Source organism: Rhipicephalus microplus, chromosome 9 (assembly GCF_043290135.1).
Source record: "Rhipicephalus microplus isolate Deutch F79 chromosome 9, USDA_Rmic, whole genome shotgun sequence".
Classification (NCBI taxonomy): domain Eukaryota; kingdom Metazoa; phylum Arthropoda; class Arachnida; order Ixodida; family Ixodidae; genus Rhipicephalus; species Rhipicephalus microplus.
The window spans coordinates 69,178,586-69,197,043 of record NC_134708.1 but is presented as its reverse complement, the minus strand read 5'-3'; the positions used below and the strand labels follow the sequence as shown (position 1 = coordinate 69,197,043).

The 18,458-nt window shown below is 47.4% G+C and overlaps 24 non-coding genes across 24 annotated transcripts; all 24 read left to right on the top strand.

Moving 5' to 3' along the window:
- The first annotated feature begins 1,100 nt into the window (after positions 1-1,100).
- On the top strand, positions 1,101-1,172 carry TRNAD-GUC (transfer RNA aspartic acid (anticodon GUC)). The gene has a single exon. It is a non-coding gene; the product is annotated as a tRNA-Asp (tRNA).
- A 1,393-nt stretch (positions 1,173-2,565) lies between these two features.
- TRNAD-GUC (transfer RNA aspartic acid (anticodon GUC)) lies at positions 2,566-2,637 on the top strand. Its single transcript has one exon. It is a non-coding gene; the product is annotated as a tRNA-Asp (tRNA).
- Positions 2,638-2,861: 224 nt separating this feature from the next.
- TRNAD-GUC (transfer RNA aspartic acid (anticodon GUC)) lies at positions 2,862-2,933 on the top strand. Its single transcript has one exon. It is a non-coding gene; the product is annotated as a tRNA-Asp (tRNA).
- A 223-nt stretch (positions 2,934-3,156) lies between these two features.
- On the top strand, positions 3,157-3,228 carry TRNAD-GUC (transfer RNA aspartic acid (anticodon GUC)). The gene has a single exon. It is a non-coding gene; the product is annotated as a tRNA-Asp (tRNA).
- Positions 3,229-3,451: 223 nt separating this feature from the next.
- On the top strand, positions 3,452-3,523 carry TRNAD-GUC (transfer RNA aspartic acid (anticodon GUC)). The gene has a single exon. It is a non-coding gene; the product is annotated as a tRNA-Asp (tRNA).
- A 1,090-nt stretch (positions 3,524-4,613) lies between these two features.
- Positions 4,614-4,685, top strand: TRNAD-GUC (transfer RNA aspartic acid (anticodon GUC)). The gene has a single exon. It is a non-coding gene; the product is annotated as a tRNA-Asp (tRNA).
- An 813-nt stretch (positions 4,686-5,498) lies between these two features.
- Positions 5,499-5,570, top strand: TRNAD-GUC (transfer RNA aspartic acid (anticodon GUC)). Its single transcript has one exon. It is a non-coding gene; the product is annotated as a tRNA-Asp (tRNA).
- Positions 5,571-6,661: 1,091 nt separating this feature from the next.
- On the top strand, positions 6,662-6,733 carry TRNAD-GUC (transfer RNA aspartic acid (anticodon GUC)). Its single transcript has one exon. It is a non-coding gene; the product is annotated as a tRNA-Asp (tRNA).
- A 224-nt stretch (positions 6,734-6,957) lies between these two features.
- On the top strand, positions 6,958-7,029 carry TRNAD-GUC (transfer RNA aspartic acid (anticodon GUC)). The gene has a single exon. It is a non-coding gene; the product is annotated as a tRNA-Asp (tRNA).
- A 798-nt stretch (positions 7,030-7,827) lies between these two features.
- Positions 7,828-7,899, top strand: TRNAD-GUC (transfer RNA aspartic acid (anticodon GUC)). Its single transcript has one exon. It is a non-coding gene; the product is annotated as a tRNA-Asp (tRNA).
- A 224-nt stretch (positions 7,900-8,123) lies between these two features.
- On the top strand, positions 8,124-8,195 carry TRNAD-GUC (transfer RNA aspartic acid (anticodon GUC)). Its single transcript has one exon. It is a non-coding gene; the product is annotated as a tRNA-Asp (tRNA).
- Positions 8,196-8,704: 509 nt separating this feature from the next.
- TRNAD-GUC (transfer RNA aspartic acid (anticodon GUC)) lies at positions 8,705-8,776 on the top strand. The gene has a single exon. It is a non-coding gene; the product is annotated as a tRNA-Asp (tRNA).
- Positions 8,777-9,872: 1,096 nt separating this feature from the next.
- Positions 9,873-9,944, top strand: TRNAD-GUC (transfer RNA aspartic acid (anticodon GUC)). Its single transcript has one exon. It is a non-coding gene; the product is annotated as a tRNA-Asp (tRNA).
- A 514-nt stretch (positions 9,945-10,458) lies between these two features.
- TRNAD-GUC (transfer RNA aspartic acid (anticodon GUC)) lies at positions 10,459-10,530 on the top strand. The gene has a single exon. It is a non-coding gene; the product is annotated as a tRNA-Asp (tRNA).
- A 224-nt stretch (positions 10,531-10,754) lies between these two features.
- Positions 10,755-10,826, top strand: TRNAD-GUC (transfer RNA aspartic acid (anticodon GUC)). The gene has a single exon. It is a non-coding gene; the product is annotated as a tRNA-Asp (tRNA).
- Positions 10,827-11,629: 803 nt separating this feature from the next.
- On the top strand, positions 11,630-11,701 carry TRNAD-GUC (transfer RNA aspartic acid (anticodon GUC)). Its single transcript has one exon. It is a non-coding gene; the product is annotated as a tRNA-Asp (tRNA).
- A 218-nt stretch (positions 11,702-11,919) lies between these two features.
- On the top strand, positions 11,920-11,991 carry TRNAD-GUC (transfer RNA aspartic acid (anticodon GUC)). The gene has a single exon. It is a non-coding gene; the product is annotated as a tRNA-Asp (tRNA).
- Positions 11,992-14,263: 2,272 nt separating this feature from the next.
- On the top strand, positions 14,264-14,335 carry TRNAD-GUC (transfer RNA aspartic acid (anticodon GUC)). The gene has a single exon. It is a non-coding gene; the product is annotated as a tRNA-Asp (tRNA).
- A 223-nt stretch (positions 14,336-14,558) lies between these two features.
- TRNAD-GUC (transfer RNA aspartic acid (anticodon GUC)) lies at positions 14,559-14,630 on the top strand. The gene has a single exon. It is a non-coding gene; the product is annotated as a tRNA-Asp (tRNA).
- Positions 14,631-15,139: 509 nt separating this feature from the next.
- TRNAD-GUC (transfer RNA aspartic acid (anticodon GUC)) lies at positions 15,140-15,211 on the top strand. The gene has a single exon. It is a non-coding gene; the product is annotated as a tRNA-Asp (tRNA).
- Positions 15,212-16,307: 1,096 nt separating this feature from the next.
- TRNAD-GUC (transfer RNA aspartic acid (anticodon GUC)) lies at positions 16,308-16,379 on the top strand. Its single transcript has one exon. It is a non-coding gene; the product is annotated as a tRNA-Asp (tRNA).
- Positions 16,380-16,892: 513 nt separating this feature from the next.
- On the top strand, positions 16,893-16,964 carry TRNAD-GUC (transfer RNA aspartic acid (anticodon GUC)). Its single transcript has one exon. It is a non-coding gene; the product is annotated as a tRNA-Asp (tRNA).
- Positions 16,965-17,188: 224 nt separating this feature from the next.
- Positions 17,189-17,260, top strand: TRNAD-GUC (transfer RNA aspartic acid (anticodon GUC)). Its single transcript has one exon. It is a non-coding gene; the product is annotated as a tRNA-Asp (tRNA).
- A 1,086-nt stretch (positions 17,261-18,346) lies between these two features.
- TRNAD-GUC (transfer RNA aspartic acid (anticodon GUC)) lies at positions 18,347-18,418 on the top strand. The gene has a single exon. It is a non-coding gene; the product is annotated as a tRNA-Asp (tRNA).
- Positions 18,419-18,458: the final 40 nt, after the last annotated feature.

The window sequence follows — 18,458 nt, the reverse complement described above, 5'->3', positions numbered from 1 at the left end:
AAGCAGTAATTTTTTAGTTACCATAGGGTGGAAATTGAACCTGCACTGCTATACCAATCGGAAAAATAATCTTCGTTCTCTCCATCTCCTCCAGAGTAAGCTAATATAATGGGGAAACTCTAGCGCCAGGAATCTTTTTTTCCTCTCCCACTGAAACAGTCATGTCAAGCTAGAGTTGTGATCTCGCAGACAACACCGTCGTGTCTGCCGTGCATGCGCATATCCTCGTTAGTATAGTGGTCAGTATCCCCGCCTGTCACGCGGGAGACCGGGGTTCGATTTCCCAACGGGAAGCAGTAATTTTTTAGTTACCATAGGGTGGAAATTGAACCTGCACTGCTATACCAATCGGCAAAATAATCTTCGTTCTCTCCATCTCCTCCAGAGTAAGCTAATATAATGGGGAAACTCTAGCGCCAGGAGTCTTTGTTTTTTTCCTCTCCCACTGAAACAGTCATGTCAAGCTAGAGTTGTGAAATCGCAGACAATACCGTCGTGTCTGCCGTGCATGCGCATATCCTCGTTAGTATAGTGGTCAGTATCCCCGCCTGTCACGCGGGAGACCGGGGTTCGATTTCCCAACGGGAAGCAGTGATTTTTTAGTTACCATAGGGTGGAAATTGAACCTGCACTGCTATACCAATCGGCAAAATAATCTTCGTTCTCTCCATCTCCTCCAGAGTAAGCTAATATAATGGGGAAACTCTAGCGCCAGGAGTCTTTGTTTTTTTCCTCTCCCACTGAAACAGTCATGTCAAGCTAGAGTTGTGAAATCGCAGACAATACCGTCGTGTCTGCCGTGCATGCGCATATCCTCGTTAGTATAGTGGTCAGTATCCCCGCCTGTCACGCGGGAGACCGGGGTTCGATTTCCCAACGGGAAGCAGTGATTTTTTAGTTACCTTAGGTGGAAATTCAACCTGCTCTAATATACAATCGGCAAAATAATCTTCGTTTTCTCCATCTCCTCCTGAGTAAGCGAATATAATGGGGAAGCTCTAGCGCCAGGTGTTTTTTTTTCTGTCCCACCTAAAAAGTCATGTCAAGCGAGAGTTGTGATCTCGCTGACAACACCGTCGTGTCTGCCGTGCATGCGCATATCCGCGTTGGTATAGTGGTCAGTATCCCCGCCTGTCACGCGGGAGACCGGGGTTCGATTCCCCGACGGGGAGAAGTAATTTTTTAGTTACCATAGGTTGGAAATTGAACCTGCACTGCTATACCAATCGGCAAAATAATCTTCGTTCTCTCCATCTCCTCCAGAGTAAGCTAATATAATGGGGAAGCTCTAGCGCCAGGTGTCTTTGTTTTTTTTCCTCTCCCACTGAAACAGTCATTTCAAGCTAGAGTTGTGATCTTGCAGACAATACCGTCGTGTCTGCCGTGCATGCGCATATCCTCGTTAGTATAGTGGTCAGTATCCCCGCCTGTCACGCGGGAGACTTGGGTTCGATTCCCCGACGGGGAGCAGTAATTTTTTAGTTACCACAGGGTGGAAATTGAACCTGCACTAATATATCATTCGGCAAAATAATCTTCGTTTTCTTCATCTCCTCCAGAGTAAGCTAATACAATGAAGAAGCTCTAGTACCAGGTGTTTGTTTTTTTTTCTCTCCCACTGAAACAGTCGTGTCAAGTTAGAGTGTTGATCTCGCAGACAACACCGTCGTGTCTGCCGTCATGCGCATATCCTCGTTAGTATAGTGGTCAGTATCCCTGCCTGTCACGCGGGAGACCGGGGTTTAATTCGCGGACGGGGAGCAGTAATTTTTTAGTTACCACAGGGTGGAAATTGAACCTGCAGTACTATACCAATCGGCAAAATAATCTTCGTTCTCTCCATCTCCTTCAGAGTAAGCTAATATAAAGGGGAAGCTCTAGCGCCAGATATCTGTTTTTTTTCTCTCCCACTGAAACAGTCGTGTCAAGCTAGAGTGTTGATATCGCAGACAACACCGTCGTGTCTGCCGTCATGCGCATATCCTCGTTAGTATAGTGGTCAGTATCCCTGCCTGTCACGCGGGAGACCGGGGTTTAATTCCCGGACGGGGAGCAGTAATTTTTTAGTTACCACAGGGTGGAAATTCAACTTGCACTAATATATCATTCGGCAAAATAATCTTCGTTTTCTCCATCTCCCCCAGAGTAAGCCAATATAATGGGGAAGCTCTAGCGCCAGGTGTTTTTTTTCTCTCCCACTGAAAAAGTCATGTCAAGCGAGAGTTGTGATCTCGCTGACAACACCGTCGTGTCTGCCGTGCATGCGCATATCCTCGTTAGTATAGTGGTCAGTATCCCCGCCTGTCACGCGGGAGACCGGGGTTCGATTTCCCAACGGGAAGCAGTAATTTTTTAGTTACCATAGGGTGGAAATTGAACCTGCACTGCTATACCAATCGGCAAAATAATCTTCGTTCTGTCCATCTCCTCCAGAGTAAGCTAATATAATGGGGAAACTCTAGCGCCAGGTGTCTTTGTTTTTTTCCTCTCCCACTGAGACAGTCATGTCAAGCTAGAGTTGTGATCTCGCTGACAACACCGTCGTGTCTTCCGTGCATAGACATATCCTCGATAGTATAGTGGTCAGTATCCCCGCCTGTCACGCGGGAGACCGGGGTTCGATTCCCCGACGGGGAGCAGTACTTTTTTAGTTACCATAGGGTGGAAATTGAACCTGCACTGCTATACCAATCGGCAAAATAATCTTCGTTCTCTCCATCTCCTCCAGAGTAAGCTAATATAATGGGGAAACTCTAGCGCCAGGTGTCTTTGTTTTTTTTCCTCTCCCACTGAAACAGTCATGTCAAGCTAGAGTTGTGATCTCGCTGACAACACCGTCGTGTCTTCCATGCATACACATATCCTCGTTAATATAGTGGTCAGTATCCCCGCCTGTCATGCGGGAGACCGGGGTTCGATTCCCCGACGGGGAGCTTTACTTTTTTAGTTACCATCATGTGGAAATTGAACCTGCACTACTATACCAATCGGCAAAATAATCTTCGTTTTCTCCGTCTCCTCCAGAGTAAGCTAATATAATGTGGAAGCTCTAGCGCCAGGTGTCTTTGTTTTTTTCCTCTCCCACTGAAACAGTCATGTCAAGCTAGAGTTGTGATCTCGCTGACAACACCGTCGTGTCTGCCGTGCATGCACATATCCTCGTTAGTATAGTGGTCAGTATCCCCGCCTGTCACGCGGGAGACCGGGGTTCGATTCCCCGACGGGGAGCAGTAACTTTTTAGTTACCATAGGGTGGAAATTGAACCTGCACTGCAATACCATTCGGCAAAATAATCTTCGTTTTCTCCGTCTCCTCCAGAGTAAGCTAATATAATGTGGAAGCTCTAGCGCCAGGTGTCTTTGTTTTTTTCCTCTCCCACTGAAACAGTCATGTCAAGCTAGAGTTGTGATCTCGCAGACAATACCGTCGTGTCTGCCGTGCATGCGCATATCCTCGTTAGTATAGTGGTCAGTATCCCCGCCTGTCACGCGGGAGACCGGGGTTCGATTCCCCGACGGGGAGCAGTAATTTTTTAGTTACCATAGGGTGGAAGTTCAACCTGCACTAATATATCATTCGGCAAAATAATCTTCGTTTTCTCCATCTCCCCCAGAGTAAGCTAATATAATGTGGAAGCTCTAGCGCCAGGTGTTTTTTTTGTCCCACTGAAATGTCATGTCAAGTAGGAGTTGTGATCTCGCTGACAACACCGTCGTGTCTGCCGTGCATGCGCATATCCTCGTTAGTATAGTGGTCGGTATCCCCGCCTGTCATGCGGGAGACCGGGGTTCGATTTCCCAACGTGAAGCAGTAATTTTTTAGTTACCATAGGGTGGAAATTGAACCTGCACTGCTATACCAATCGGCAAAATAATCTTCGTTCTCTCCATCTCCTCCAGAGTAAGCTAATATAATGGGGAAACTCTAGCGCCAGGAATCTTTTTTTCCTCTCCCACTGAAACAGTCATGTCAAGCTAGAGTTGTGATCTCGCAGACAACACCGTCGTGTCTGCCGTGCATGCGCATATCCTCGTTAGTATAGTGGTCAGTATCCCCGCCTGTCACGTGGGAGACCGGGGTTCGATTTCCCAACGGGAAGCAGTAATTTTTTAGTTACCATAGGGTGGAAATTGAACCTGCACTGCTATACCAATCGGCAAAATAATCTTCGTTCTCTCCATCTCCTCCAGAGTAAGCTAATATAATGGGGAAACTCTAGCGCCAGGAGTCTTTGTTTTTTTCCTCTCCCACTGAAACAGTCATGTCAAGCTAGAGTTGTGAAATCGCAGACAATACCGTCGTGTCTGCCGTGCATGCGCATATCCTCGTTAGTATAGTGGTCAGTATCCCCGCCTGTCACGCGGGAGACCGGGGTTCGATTTCCCAACGGGAAGCAGTGATTTTTTAGTTACCATAGGGTGGAAATTGAACCTGCACTGCTATACAAATCGGCAAAATAGTCTTCGTTTTCTCCATCTTCCCCAGAGTAAGCGAATATAATGGGGAAGCTCTAGCGCCAGGTGTTTTTTTTTCTGTCCCACTTAAAAAGTCATGTCAAGCGAGAGTTCTGATCTCGCTGACAACACCGTCGTGTCTGCCGTGCATGCGCATATCCTCGTTGGTATAGTGGTCAGTATCCCCGCCTGTCACGCGGGAGACCGGGGTTCGATTCCCCGACGGGGAGAAGTAATTTTTTAGTTACCATAGGTTGGAAATTGAACCTGCACTGCTATACCAATCGGCAAAATAATCTTCGTTCTCTCCATCTCCTCCAGACTAAGCTAATATAATGGGGAAACTCTAGCGCCAGGAGTCTTTGTTTTTTTCCTCTCCCACTGAAACAGTCATGTCAAGCTAGAGTTGTGATCTCGCAGACAATACCGTCGTGTCTGCCGTGCATGCGCATATCCTCGTTAGTATAGTGGTCAGTATCCCCGCCTGTCACGCGGGAGACCGGGGTTCGATTTCCCAACGGGAAGCAGTAATTTTTTAGTTACCATAGGGTGGAAATTGAACCTGCACTGCTATACCAATCGGCAAAATAATCTTCGTTCTCTCCATCTCCTCCAGAGTAAGCTAATATAATGGGGAAACTCTAGCGCCAGGAGTCTTTGTTTTTTTCCTCTCCCACTGAAACAGTCATGTCAAGCTAGAGTTGTGATCTCGCAGACAACACCGTCGTGTCTGCCGTGCATGCGCATATCCTCGTTAGTATAGTGGTCAGTATCCCCGCCTGTCACGCGGGAGACCGGGGTTCGATTTCCCAACGGGAAGCAGTAATTTTTTAGTTAACATAGGGTGGAAATTGAACCTGCACTGCAATACCATTCGGCAAAATAATCTTCGTTTTCTCCGTCTCCTCCAGAGTAAGCTAATATAATGTGGAAGCTCTAGCGCCAGGTGTCTTTGTTTTTTTCCTCTCCCACTGAAACAGTCATGTCAAGCTAGAGTTGTGATCTCGCAGACAATACCGTCGTGTCTGCCGTGCATGCGCATATCCTCGTTAGTATAGTGGTCAGTATCCCCGCCTGTCACGCGGGAGACCGGGGTTCGATTCCCCGACGGGGAGCAGTAATTTTTTAGTTACCATAGGGTGGAAGTTCAACCTGCACTAATATATCATTCGGCAAAATAATCTTCGTTTTCTCCATCTCCCCCAGAGTAAGCTAATATAATGTGGAAGCTCTAGCGCCAGGTGTTTTTTTTTGTCCCACTGAAATGTCATGTCAAGTAGGAGTTGTGATCTCGCTGACAACACCGTCGTGTCTGCCGTGCATGCGCATATCCTCGTTAGTATAGTGGTCGGTATCCCCGCCTGTCATGCGGGAGACCGGGGTTCGATTTCCCAACGTGAAGCAGTAATTTTTTAGTTACCATAGGGTGGAAATTGAACCTGCACTGCTATACCAATCGGCAAAATAATCTTCGTTCTCTCCATCTCCTCCAGAGTAAGCTAATATAATGGGGAAACTCTAGCGCCAGGAATCTTTTTTTCCTCTCCCACTGAAACAGTCATGTCAAGCTAGAGTTGTGATCTCGCAGACAACACCGTCGTGTCTGCCGTGCATGCGCATATCCTCGTTAGTATAGTGGTCAGTATCCCCGCCTGTCACGTGGGAGACCGGGGTTCGATTTCCCAACGGGAAGCAGTAATTTTTTAGTTACCATAGGGTGGAAATTGAACCTGCACTGCTATACCAATCGGCAAAATAATCTTCGTTCTCTCCATCTCCTCCAGAGTAAGCTAATATAATGGGGAAACTCTAGCGCCAGGAGTCTTTGTTTTTTTCCTCTCCCACTGAAACAGTCATGTCAAGCTAGAGTTGTGAAATCGCAGACAATACCGTCGTGTCTGCCGTGCATGCGCATATCCTCGTTAGTATAGTGGTCAGTATCCCCGCCTGTCACGCGGGAGACCGGGGTTCGATTTCCCAACGGGAAGCAGTGATTTTTTAGTTACCATAGGGTGGAAATTGAACCTGCACTGCTATACAAATCGGCAAAATAGTCTTCGTTTTCTCCATCTTCCCCAGAGTAAGCGAATATAATGGGGAAGCTCTAGCGCCAGGTGTTTTTTTTTCTGTCCCACTTAAAAAGTCATGTCAAGCGAGAGTTCTGATCTCGCTGACAACACCGTCGTGTCTGCCGTGCATGCGCATATCCTCGTTGGTATAGTGGTCAGTATCCCCGCCTGTCACGCGGGAGACCGGGGTTCGATTCCCCGACGGGGAGAAGTAATTTTTTAGTTACCATAGGTTGGAAATTGAACCTGCACTGCTATACCAATCGGCAAAATAATCTTCGTTCTCTCCATCTCCTCCAGAGTAAGCTAATATAATGGGGAAGCTCTAGCGCCAGGTGTTTTTGTTTTTTTTCCTCTCCCACTGAAACAGTCATTTCAAGCTAGAGTTGTGATCTCGCAGACAATACCGTCGTGTCTGCCGTGCATGCGCATATCCTCGTTAGTATAGTGGTCAGCATCCCCGCCTGTCACGCGGGAGACCGGGGTTCGATTCCCCGACGGGGAGCAGTAATCTTTTAGTTACCATAGGGTGGAAATTCAACCTGCACTAATATACCATTCGGCAAAATAATCTTCGTTTACTCCATCTCCTCCAGAGTAAGCTAATATAATGGAGAAGCTCTAGCGCCAGGTGTTCTTTTTTTCTGTCCCACTGAAACAGTCATGTCAAGCTAGAGTTGTGATCTCGCTGACAACACCGTCGTGTCTGCCGTGCATGCGCAAATCCTCAATAGTATAGTTGTCAGTATCCCCACCTGTCACGCGGGAGACCGGGGTTCGATTCCCCGACGGGGAGCAGTAATTTTTTAGTTACCATAGGGTGGAAATTGAACCTGCACTGCTATACCAATCGGCAAAATAATCTTCGTTTTCTCCATCTCCCCCAGAGTAAGCTAAGAAAATGGGGAAGCTCTAGCGCAAGGTGTTTTTTTTCCTCTCCCACTGAAACAGTCGTGTCAAGCTAGAGTGTTGATATCACAGACAACACCGTCGTGTCTGCCGTCATGCGCATATCCTCGTTAGTATAGTGGTCAGTATCCCTGCCTGTCACGCGGGAGACCGGGGTTCAATTCCCGGACGGGGAGCAGTAATTTTTTAGTTACCACAGGGTGGAAATTCAACGTGCACAAATATATCATTCGGCAAAATAGTCTTCGTTTTCTCCATCTTCCCCAGAGTAAGCGAATATAATGGGGAAGCTCTAGCGCCAGGTGTTTTTTTTTCTGTCCCACTTAAAAAGTCATGTCAAGCGAGAGTTCTGATCTCGCTGACAACACCGTCGTGTCTGCCGTGCATGCGCATATCCTCGTTGGTATAGTGGTCAGTATCCCCGCCTGTCACGCGGGAGACCGGGGTTCGATTCCCCGACGGGGAGAAGTAATTTTTTAGTTACCATAGGTTGGAAATTGAACCTGCACTGCTATACCAATCGGCAAAATAATCTTCGTTCTCTCCATCTCCTCCAGAGTAAGCTAATATAATGGGGAAGCTCTAGCGCCAGGTGTTTTTGTTTTTTTTCCTCTCCCACTGAAACAGTCATTTCAAGCTAGAGTTGTGATCTCGCAGACAATACCGTCGTGTCTGCCATGCATGCGCATATCCTCGTTAGTATAGTGGTCAGCATCCCCGCCTGTCACGCGGGAGACCGGGGTTCGATTCCCCGACGGGGAGCAGTAATCTTTTAGTTACCATAGGGTGGAAATTCAACCTGCACTAATATACCATTCGGCAAAATAATCTTCGTTTACTCCATCTCCTCCAGAGTAAGCTAATATAATGGAGAAGCTCTAGCGCCAGGTGTTCTTTTTTTCTGTCCCACTGAAACAGTCATGTCAAGCTAGAGTTGTGATCTCGCTGACAACACCGTCGTGTCTGCCGTGCATGCGCAAATCCTCAATAGTATAGTTGTCAGTATCCCCACCTGTCACGCGGGAGACCGGGGTTCGATTCCCCGACGGGGAGCAGTAATTTTTAAGTTACCATAGTGTGGAAATTCAACCTGCACTAATATATCATTCGGCAAAATAATCTTCGTTTTCTCAGTCTCCCCCAAAATAAGCTAATATAATGGGGAAGCTCTTGCGCCAGGTGTTTTTTTTTCTGTCTCACTGAAAAAGTCATGTCAAGTGAGAGTTGTGATCTCGCTGACAACACCGTCGTGTCTGCCGTGCATGCGCATATCCTCGTTAGTATAGTGGTCAGTATTCCCGCCTGTCACGCGGGAGACGGGGGTTCGATTCCCCAACGGGGAGCAGTAATTTTTTAGTTACCATAGGGTGGAAATCTAACCTGCACTGCTATAGCAATCGGCAAAATAATCTTCGTTCTCTCCATCTCCTCCAGAGTAAGCTAATATAATGGGGAAGCTCTAGCGCCAGGTGTCTGTTTTTTTCCTCTCCCACTGAAACAGTCATGTCTAGCTAGAGTTGTGATCTCGCTGACAGCACCGTCGTGTCTGCCGTGCATGCGCATATCCTCGTTAGTATAGTGGTCAGTATCTTCGCCTGTCACGTGGGAGACCGGGGTTCGATTCCCCGATGGGCAGCAGTAATTTTTTAGTTTCCATAGGTTGGAAATTGAACCTGCACTGCTATACCATTCGGCAAAATAATCTTCGTTCTCTCCATCTCCTCCAGAGTAAGATAATATAATGTGGAAGCTCTAGCGCCAGGTGTCTTGGTTTTTTTCCTCTCCCACTGAAACGGTCATGTCAAGCTAGAGTTGTGATCTCGCAGACAATACCGTCGTGTCTGCCGTGCATGCGCATATCCTCGTTAGTATAGTGCTCAGTATCCCCGCCTGTCACGCGGGAGACAAAGGTTCGATTCCCCGACGGGGAACAGTAATTTTTTTGTTACCATAGGGTGGAAATTGAACCTGCACTGCTATACCATTCGGCAAAATGATCTTCGTTTACTCCATCTCCTCCAGAGTAAGCTAATATAATGGAGAAGCTCTAGTGCCAGGTGTCTGTTTTTTTCTCTCCCACTGAAACAGTCGTGTCAAGCTAGAGTGTTGATCTCGCAGACAACACCGTCGTGTCTGCCGTCATGCGCATATCCTCGTTAGTATAGTGGTCAGTTTCCCTGCCTGTCACGCGGGAGACCGGGGTTTAATTCCCCGACGGGGAGCAGTAATTTTTTAGTTACCACAGGGTGGAAATTCAACGTGCACTAATATATCATTCGGCAAAAATATTTTCGTTTTCTCCATCTCCCCCAGAGTAAGCTAATATAAAGGGGAAGCTCTAGCGCCAGGTGTTTTTTTTCTGTCCCACTGAAAAAGTTATGTCAAGCAAGAGTTGTGATCTCGCTGACAACACCGTCGTGTCTGCCGTGCATGCGCATATCCTCGTTAGTATAGTGGTCAGTATCCCCGCCTGTCACGCGGGACACCGGGGTTCGATTCCCCGACGGGGAGCAGTAATTTTTTAGTTACCATAGGGTGGAAATTGAACTTGCACTGCTATACCATTCGGCAAAATGATCTTCGTTTACTCCATCTCCTCCAGAGTAAGCTAATATAATGGAGAAGCTCTAGTGCCAGGTGTCTGTTTTTTTTCTCTCCCACTGAAACAGTCGTGTCAAGCTAGAGGGTTGATCTCGCAGACAACACCGTCGTGTCTGCCGTCATGCGCATATCCTCGTTAGTATAGTGGTCAGTATCCCTGCCTGTCACGCGGGAGACCGGGGTTTAATCCTCCGACGGGGAGCAGTAATTTTTTAGTTACCATAGGGTGGAAATTCAACCTGCACTAATATATCATTCGGCAAAATAATCTTCGTTTTCTCCATCTCCCCCAGAGTAAGCTAATATAATGGGGAAGCTCTAGCGCCAGGTGTCTGTTTTTTTTCCTCTCCCACTGAAACAGTCATGTCTAGCTAGAGTTGTGATCTCGCTGACAGCACCGTCGTGTCTGCCGTGCATGCGCATATCCTCGTTGGTATAGTGGTCAGTATCCCCGCCTGTCACGCGGGAGACCGGGGTTCGATTCCCCAACGGGGAGCAGTATTTTTTTAGTTACCATAGGGTGGAAATTGAACCTGCACTGCTATACCTATCGGCAAAATAATCTTCGTTCTCTCCATCTCCTCCAGAGTAAGCTAATATAATGGGGAAACTCTAGCGCCACGTGTCTTTGTTTTTTTTCCTCTCCCACTGAAACAGTCATGTCAAGCTAGAGTTGTGATCTCGCTGACAACACCGTCGTGTCTTCCGTGCATACACATATCCTCGTTAGTATAGTGGTCAGAATCCCCGCCTGTCACGCGGGAGACCGGGGTTCGATTCCCCGACGGGGAGCAGTACTTTTTTAGTTACCATAGGGTGGAAATTGAACCTGCACTACTATACCAATCGGCAAAATAATCTTCGTTCTCTCCATCTCCTTCAGAGTAAGCTAATATAAAGGAAAAGCTCTAGCGCCAGGTATCTGCTTTTTTTCTCTCCCACTTAAACAGTCGTGTCAAGCTAGAGTGTTGATATCGCAGACAACACCGTCGTGTCTGCCGTCATGCGCATATCCTCGTTAGTATAGTGGTCAGTATCCCTGCCTGTCACGCAGGAGACCGGGGTTTAATTCCCGGACGGGGAGCAGTAATTTTTTAGTTACCACAGGGTGGAAATTCAACGTGCACTAATATATCATTCGGCAAAAATATTTTCGTTTTCTCCATCTCCCCCAGGGTAAGCTAATATAAAGGGGAAGCTCTAGTGCCAGGTGTCTGTTTTTTTCTCTCCCACTGAAACAGTCGTGTCAAGTTAGAGTGTTGATCTCGCAGACAACACCGTCGTGTCTGCCGTGCATGCGCATATCCTCGTTAGTATAGTGGTCAGTATCCCCGCCTGTCACGCGGGAGACCGGGGTTCGATTTCCCAACGGGAAGCAGTAATTGTTTAGTTACCATAGGGTGGAAATTCAACCTGCACTAATATACAATTGGCAAAATAATCTTCGTTTTCTCCATCTCCTCCAGAGTAAGCTAATATAAAGGGGAAGCTCTAGCGCCGGGTATCTGTTTTTTTTCTCTCCCACTGAAATAGTCGTGTCAAGCTAGAGTGTTGATCTCGCAGACAACACCGTCGTGTCTGCCGTCATGCGCATATCCTCGTTAGTATAGTGGTCAGTATCCCTGCCTGTCACGCGGGAGGCCGGGGTTTAAATCCCCGACGGGGAGCAGTAATTGTTTAGTTACCATAGGGTGGAAATTCAACCTGCACTAATATATCATTCGGCAAATTAATCTTCGTTTTCTCCATCTCCCCCAGAGTAAGCTAGTATAATGGGGAAGCTCTAGCGCCAGGTGTTTTTTTTCCTCTCCCACTGAAACAGTCATTTCAAGCTAGAGTTGTGATCTCGCTCACAACACCGTCGTGTCTTCCGTGCATACACATATCCTCGTTAGTATAGTGGTCAGTATCCCCGCCTGTCACGCGGGAGACCGGGGTTCAATTCCCCGACGGGGAGCAGTACTTTCTTAGTTACCATAGGGTGGAAATATAACCTGCACTGCTATACTAATCGGAAAATAATATTCGTTCTCTCCATCTCCTCCAAAGTAAGCTAATATAATGGGGAAGCTCTAGCGCCAGGTGTCTTTGTTTTTTTTCCTCTCCCACTGAAACAGTCATGTCAAGCTAGAGTTGTGATCTCGCAGACAATACCGTCGTGTCTGCCGTGCATGCGCATATCCTCGTTAGTATAGTGGCCAGTATCCCCGCCTGTCACGCTCGAGACCAGGGTTCGATTCCCCGACGGGGAGCAGTAATCTTTTAGTTACCATAGGGTGGAAATTCAACCTGCACTAATATACAATCGGCAAAATAATCTTCGTTTTCTCCATCTCCTCCAGAGTAAGCTAATATAATATGGGGAAGCTCTAGCACCAGGTATCTGTTTTTTTTCTCTCCCACTGAAACAGTCGTGTCAAGCTAGAGTGTTGATATCGCAGACAACACCGTCGTGTCTGCCGTCATGCGCATATCCTTGTTAGTATAGTGGTCAGTATCCCTGCCTGTCACGCGGGAGACCGGGGTTTAATTCCCCGACGGGGAGCACTACTTTCTTAGTTACCATAGGGTGGAAATTGAACCTGCACTGCTATACCAATCGGCAAAATAATCTTCGTTCTCTCCATCTCCTCCAGAGTAAGCTAATATAATGGGGAAGCTCTAGCACCAGGTATCTGTTTTTTTTCTCTCCCACTGAAACAGTCGTGTCAAGCTAGAGTGTTGATATCGCAGACAACACCGTCGTGTCTGCCGTCATGCGCATATCCTTGTTAGTATAGTGGTCAGTATCCCTGCCTGTCACGCGGGAGACCGGGGTTTAATTCCCCGACGGGGAGCACTACTTTCTTAGTTACCATAGGGTGGAAATTGAACCTGCACTGCTATACCAATTGGCAAAATAATCTTCGTTTTCTCCATCTCCTCCAGAGTAAGCTAATATAATGGGGAAACTCTAGCGCCAGGAGTCTTTGTTTTTTTCCTCTCCCACTGAAACAGTCATGTCAAGCTAGAGTTGTGATCTCGCAGACAATACCGTCGTGTCTGCCGTGCATGCGCATATCCTCGTTAGTATAGTGGTCAGTATCCCCGCCTGTCACGCGGGAGACCGGGGTTCGATTTCCCAGCGGGAAGCAGTAATTTTTTAGTTACCATAGGGTGGAAATTGAACCTGCACTGCTATACCAATCGGCAAAATAATCTTCGTTCTCTCCATCTCCTCCAGAGTAAGCTAATATAATGGGGAAACTCTAGCGCCAGGAGTCTTTGTTTTTTTCCTCTCCCACTGAAACAGTCATGTCAAGCTAGAGTTGTGATCTCGCAGACAACACCGTCGTGTCTGCCGTGCATGCGCATATCCTCGTTAGTATAGTGGTCAGTATCCCCGCCTGTCACGCGGGAGACCGGGGTTCGATTTCCCAACGGGAAGCAGTAATTTTTTAGTTACCATAGGGTGGAAATTGAACCTGCACTGCTATACCAATCGGCAAAATAATCTTCGTTCTCTCCATCTTCTCCAGAGTAAGCTAATATAATGGGGAAACTCTAGCGCCAGGAGTCTTTGTTTTTTTCCTCTCCCACTGAAACAGTCATGTCAAGCTAGAGTTGTGATCTCGCAGACAACACCGTCGTGTCTGCCGTGCATGCGCATATCCTCGTTAGTATAGTGGTCAGTATCCCCGCCTGTCACGCGGGAGACCGGGGTTCGATTTCCCAACGGGAAGCAGTAATTTTTTAGTTACCATAGGGTGGAAATTGAACCTGCACTGCTATACCAATCGGCAAAATAATCTTCGTTTTCTCCATCTCCCCCAGAGTAAGCTAAGAAAATGGGGAAGCTCTAGCGCAAGGTGTTTTTTTTCCTCTCCCACTGAAACAGTCGTGTCAAGCTAGAGTGTTGATATCACAGACAACACCGTCGTGTCTGCCGTCATGCGCATATCCTCGTTAGTATAGTGGTCAGTATCCCTGCCTGTCACGCGGGAGACCGGGGTTCAATTCCCGGACGGGGAGCAGTAATTTTTTAGTTACCACAGGGTGGAAATTCAACGTGCACAAATATATCATTCGGCAAAATAGTCTTCGTTTTCTCCATCTTCCCCAGAGTAAGCGAATATAATGGGGAAGCTCTAGCGCCAGGTGTTTTTTTTTCTGTCCCACTTAAAAAGTCATGTCAAGCGAGAGTTCTGATCTCGCTGACAACACCGTCGTGTCTGCCGTGCATGCGCATATCCTCGTTGGTATAGTGGTCAGTATCCCCGCCTGTCACGCGGGAGACCGGGGTTCGATTCCCCGACGGGGAGAAGTAATTTTTTAGTTACCATAGGTTGGAAATTGAACCTGCACTGCTATACCAATCGGCAAAATAATCTTCGTTCTCTCCATCTCCTCCAGAGTAAGCTAATATAATGGGGAAGCTCTAGCGCCAGGTGTTTTTGTTTTTTTCCTCTCCCACTGAAACAGTCATTTCAAGCTAGAGTTGTGATCTCGCAGACAATACCGTCGTGTCTGCCATGCATGCGCATATCCTCGTTAGTATAGTGGTCAGCATCCCCGCCTGTCACGCGGGAGACCGGGGTTCGATTCCCCGACGGGGAGCAGTAATCTTTTAGTTACCATAGGGTGGAAATTCAACCTGCACTAATATACCATTCGGCAAAATAATCTTCGTTTACTCCATCTCCTCCAGAGTAAGCTAATATAATGGAGAAGCTCTAGCGCCAGGTGTTCTTTTTTTCTGTCCCACTGAAACAGTCATGTCAAGCTAGAGTTGTGATCTCGCTGACAACACCGTCGTGTCTGCCGTGCATGCGCAAATCCTCAATAGTATAGTTGTCAGTATCCCCACCTGTCACGCGGGAGACCGGGGTTCGATTCCCCGACGGGGAGCAGTAATTTTTAAGTTACCATAGTGTGGAAATTCAACCTGCACTAATATATCATTCGGCAAAATAATCTTCGTTTTCTCAGTCTCCCCCAAAATAAGCTAATATAATGGGGAAGCTCTTGCGCCAGGTGTTTTTTTTTCTGTCTCACTGAAAAAGTCATGTCAAGTGAGAGTTGTGATCTCGCTGACAACACCGTCGTGTCTGCCGTGCATGCGCATATCCTCGTTAGTATAGTGGTCAGTATTCCCGCCTGTCACGCGGGAGACGGGGGTTCGATTCCCCAACGGGGAGCAGTAATTTTTTAGTTACCATAGGGTGGAAATCTAACCTGCACTGCTATAGCAATCGGCAAAATAATCTTCGTTCTCTCCATCTCCTCCAGAGTAAGCTAATATAATGGGGAAGCTCTAGCGCCAGGTGTCTGTTTTTTTCCTCTCCCACTGAAACAGTCATGTCTAGCTAGAGTTGTGATCTCGCTGACAGCACCGTCGTGTCTGCCGTGCATGCGCATATCCTCGTTAGTATAGCGGTCAGTATCTTCGCCTGTCACGTGGGAGACCGGGGTTCGATTCCCCGATGGGCAGCAGTAATTTTTTAGTTTCCATAGGTTGGAAATTGAACCTGCACTGCTATACCATTCGGCAAAATAATCTTCGTTCTCTCCATCTCCTCCAGAGTAAGATGATATAATGTGGAAGCTCTAGCGCCAGGTGTCTTGGTTTTTTTCCTCTCCCACTGAAACGGTCATGTCAAGCTAGAGTTGTGATCTCGCAGACAATACCGTCGTGTCTGCCGTGCATGCGCATATCCTCGTTAGTATAGTGCTCAGTATCCCCGCCTGTCACGCGGGAGACAAAGGTTCGATTCCCCGACGGGGAACAGTAATTTTTTTGTTACCATAGGGTGGAAATTGAACCTGCACTGCTATACCATTCGGCAAAATGATCTTCGTTTACTCCATCTCCTCCAGAGTAAGCTAATATAATGGAGAAGCTCTAGTGCCAGGTGTCTGTTTTTTTCTCTCCCACTGAAACAGTCGTGTCAAGCTAGAGTGTTGATCTCGCAGACAACACCGTCGTGTCTGCCGTCATGCGCATATCCTCGTTAGTATAGTGGTCAGTTTCCCTGCCTGTCACGCGGGAGACCGGGGTTTAATTCCCCGACGGGGAGCAGTAATTTTTTAGTTACCACAGGGTGGAAATTCAACGTGCACTAATATATCATTCGGCAAAAATATTTTCGTTTTCTCCATCTCCCCCAGAGTAAGCTAATATAAAGGGGAAGCTCTAGCGCCAGGTGTTTTTTTTCTGTCCCACTGAAAAAGTTATGTCAAGCAAGAGTTGTGATCTCGCTGACAACACCGTCGTGTCTGCCGTGCATGCGCATATCCTCGTTAGTATAGTGGTCAGTATCCCCGCCTGTCACGCGGGACACCGGGGTTCGATTCCCCGACGGGGAGCAGTAATTTTTTAGTTACCATAGGGTGGAAATTGAACTTGCACTGCTATACCATTCGGCAAAATGATCTTCGTTTACTCCATCTCCTCCAGAGTAAGCTAATATAATGGAGAAGCTCTAGTGCCAGGTGTCTGTTTTTTTTCTCTCCCACTGAAACAGTCGTGTCAAGCTAGAGGGTTGATCTCACAGACAACACCGTCGTGTCTGCCGTCATGCGCATATCCTCGTTAGTATAGTGGTCAGTATCCCTGCCTGTCACGCGGGAGACCGGGGTTTAATCCTCCGACGGGGAGCAGTAATTTTTTAGTTACCATAGGGTGGAAATTCAACCTGCACTAATATATCATTCGGCAAAATAATCTTCGTTTTCTCCATCTCCCCCAGAGTAAGCTAATATAATGGGGAAGCTCTAGCGCCAGGTGTCTGTTTTTTTCCTCTCCCACTGAAACAGTCATGTCTAGCTAGAGTTGTGATCTCGCTGACAGCACCGTCGTGTCTGCCGTGCATGCGCATATCCTCGTTGGTATAGTGGTCAGTATCCCCGCCTGTCACGCGGGAGACCGGGGTTCGATTCCCCAACGGGGAGCAGTATTTTTTTAGTTACCATAGGGTGGAAATTGAACCTGCACTGCTATACCAATCGGCAAAATAATCTTAGTTCTCTCCATCTCCTCCAGAGTAAGCTAATATAATGGGGAAACTCTAGCGCCACGTGTCTTTGTTTTTTTTCCTCTCCCACTGAAACAGTCATGTCAAGCTAGAGTTGTGATCTCGCTGACAACACCGTCGTGTCTTCCGTGCATACACATATCCTCGTTAGTATAGTGGTCAGAATCCCCGCCTGTCACGCGGGAGACCGGGGTTCGATTCCCCGACGGGGAGCAGTACTTTTTTAGTTACCATAGGGTGGAAATTGAACCTGCACTACTATACCAATCGGCAAAATAATCTTCGTTCTCTCCATCTCCTTCAGAGTAAGCTAATATAAAGGAAAAGCTCTAGCGCCAGGTATCTGCTTTTTTTCTCTCCCACTGAAACAGTCGTGTCAAGCTAGAGTGTTGATATCGCAGACAACACCGTCGTGTCTGCCGTCATGCGCATATCCTCGTTAGTATAGTGGTCAGTATCCCTGCCTGTCACGCAGGAGACCGGGGTTTAATTCCCGGACGGGGAGCAGTAATTTTTTAGTTACCACAGGGTGGAAATTTAACGTGCACTAATATATCATTCGGCAAAATATACTTCGTTTTCTCCATCTCCCCCAGAGTAAGCCAATATAATTGGGAAGCTCTAGCGCCAGGTGTTTTTTTTCTCTCCCACTGAAAAAGTCATGTCAAGCGAGAGTTGTGATCTCGCTGACAACACCGTCGTGTCTGCCGTGCATGTGCATATCCTCGTTGGTATAGTGGTCAGTATCCCCGCCTGTCTCGCGGGAGAGCGGGGTTCGATTTCCCGACGGGGAGCAGTAATTTTTTAGTTACCATAGGGTGGAAATATAACCTGCACTGCTATACCAATCGGCAAAATAATCTTCGTTCCTTCCATATCCTCCAGAGTAAGCTAATATAATGGGGAAGCTCTAGGGCCAGGTGTTTTTCTGTGCCACTGAAACAGTCACGCCAAGCTAGAGTTGTGATATCGCTGACAAGACCGTCGTGTCTGCAGTGCATGCGCATATCCTCGTTAGTATAGTGGTCAGTATCCCCGCCTGTCACGCGGGAGAACGGGGTTTAATTCCCCGACAGGGAGCAGTAATTTTTTAGTTACCATAGGGTGGAAATTCAACCTGCACTAATATATCATTCGGCAAAATAATCTTCGTTTTCTCCATGTCCTCCAGAATAAGCTAATATAATGGGGAAGCTCTAGCGCAAGGTGTTCTTTTTTTCTGTCCCACTGAAACAGTCATGTCAAGCTTGAGTTGTGATCTCGCTGACAACACCGTCGTGTCTTCCGTGCATACACATATCCTCGTTAGTATAGTGGTCAGTATCCCCGCCTGTCACGCGGGAGACCGGGGTTCGATTCCCCGACGGGGAGCAGTACTTTTTTAGTTACCATAGGGTGGAAATTGAACCTG